The 2299-nt window shown below is 52.6% G+C and overlaps 1 pseudogene; it reads right to left on the bottom strand.

Annotated features, from left to right (window-relative positions):
• Window positions 1-1466: 1466 nt before the first annotated feature.
• LOC143349224 (U2 spliceosomal RNA) lies at window positions 1467-1647 on the bottom strand (annotated as a pseudogene).
• Window positions 1648-2299: the final 652 nt, after the last annotated feature.

Below are 2299 nucleotides of genomic sequence, written 5' to 3'. Positions count from 1 at the left end.
CTTCCTCTCCTTGGGGTGGGGCATCCTAGCGCCGCCGGAGATGTCGTCGGCGGTGTCCTTCTCCCGGCCGCGACTGGTACCACCGCCTGGGGAGTGCCGCGAATCCTCCTGCCTCGTCGTGGTGTACCCGGGCTCTGCTGGGGGGGCTCGGTGGCGGCTCTCCTGGCTCGCGCCCTCGTCCTGGGCGCGAGTGCCGGCGGCGAGGTGGAATTGCCGCCGGCTGTCCCCCTCGGCGATGGAGTTGGACCCCGGGTAGGCGGTGGTGTCACGACCGGTGCGGGTATTGACCCCCGCACCACCGAGGTCGTCGTCGTGGTCGTCGTGATCGTCGTCGTCGTCGTCGTCGTGGCCGCCGTGGATGTTACGACCACCGGGGCAATCCTACCGGCCGACGACAGATTGCCGGAGTTGGTCTGGGTTAGTTGTCCGGCGGGGGGGGGGCGGCTGGGTGGTGGTGGTCCCCCCCACTGTCGTCGGTCCGGCCGGCGAGGGCGTCTTGGGCGTTGTCCTCTTCGTTTCCCTCGCCGTGGCTGTCGTCGTTACCCCGGTGGTGGCGGCCGGTGGCCCCCGGGTGACCTCCGCGAAGGTGGTGGTCGGGGTCACCCTTCTGCTGCACCCCCTCGGTGCAGCCGTTGCGGGCTCGGGCTGCGACCCACTGCGTCTGGCGGCGACGGTAACAAAGTTCTTCAGTGTGGCGGTGGCGGGCTTCTTTCCCGCCACCGTCGCCGCCGTTGTCCTCCGCCCTGTCGTTGTCCTCGCCGTCGTCGTTGTGGGGGCGGAGGACTTTGACTTACCGCGGGAGGTCGACGCCGCCACCGCTGGCACGTATCTTCTCGCGCATGGCGGCTCGCCTCCTCGCGTGGTCGATCGATCCGTTTCGGCGGATCGCGGGGCCTCGCTTCTCGCGCCCTCGCGGAGGGAGCCCGTCCCCCCCGCGGGTCCGCTGGCCGGGGATGCAGATGCGTCGCCCGGGGCGGCCGATGGTGCACCAGCGGCAGGAGGATTCGGTGCACCATTCGCGTGGCTTGCAGCGTGATGCTGCTTCACCTTCTTCAGTGCATAAGCACTGTTGTCGGTGAAGCCGCAATCACCGCATACAAACCTACGCGTAATACCCGAATGGTGAAGTTTAAGGTGTTTACCTAAATCCTCGTGCCGCTGGTACACCGCCGCTCCTCTTCGCAGCGCCGTAGTCCCTCGATGGCAGTAGGGACAGATAAATTGGTCGGGGAACGGGAACTTAACGATTACCTCGTTTCCTCGGGCGACGCATCCGGATCCTTCGGCCATGCCTAAAACTTAGAAAATAAAACGAAAAACAGAGAGAGAGCAAAAGGAAGAGTCAAAGTGTATATAGAAAGTTAAAAGTTAAAAGTTAAAAGTTAAAAGTTAAAAGTCAAAAGTCAAAAGTTAAAAGATCATTAAATAAATAAATAAATAAAATACTTAAAATCTGATTTTCGTGTAGTTATTGAGCCAATCCTGGCGGCACTGCAATGCCAGGCTGACTCGCGACAGAGGTGGAGCAAGCTCCAACTGCTCCGTCAATTTCCAAAAATCAGATTAATATTCTGACTCCCCGATGGGGAGTGTATCAGATATTAAGCTGATAAGAACAGATAAAAGCAGTTTTATTTCAATAAATGTTTCCCCGGGGCGAAGCCCCGGGGATCAGGTACAGAGTATACATATATATCGGTCATATGACTACACTTTGATCTTAGCCATAAGGCCGAGAAGCGATCTCACTGTCGTCTTTAAAATACTACAATGTATGTTTGGCGGCTGGTCTGCCAATGGCTTACAGAACCAAGGTTTCTTGCGCAGGCGTGAATTGTTGTTATTGAGGGCTTAGTTATTTCTTGCTTTCGTAATGACCAGTCGAAATTGGGAGGACCATCGCTAGAAATTAATAATATTCGCTTATGCCCCATTAGTAAACGACGTGTTATAAAGCTATAGTTTGCGTCAATACATATAATGTTAACACTTGAAATTTTCAAATTCTGTTTGAAATCATTTAAAAGGTATGAAAGATAATAGAAAAACGGTATATGATATTGAAAGCTCAGTTTATCTTTTATAAAAAACATACATTTTTTTTACTAATAATTTAACAATAAGCAAACATATAATGCAAAGAACAAAAAATTTCCCTTTTCCTTGAGTCGATATAAAATTAACATCTATAGTTATTAATAACAATTTTTCCTTTTTTTTGTGAAATTATTATTTTGTTGAACGTCCGCTGTTTTCTACATATTCGGTCAATCTGTTTCTCACAGATTGGACCAATGGA

Source organism: Colletes latitarsis, chromosome 12 (genome assembly GCF_051014445.1).
Source record: "Colletes latitarsis isolate SP2378_abdomen chromosome 12, iyColLati1, whole genome shotgun sequence".
In the NCBI taxonomy this organism is placed as follows: Eukaryota; Metazoa; Arthropoda; class Insecta; order Hymenoptera; family Colletidae; genus Colletes; species Colletes latitarsis.
This window is presented reverse-complemented; position numbering and strand designations above follow the sequence as displayed.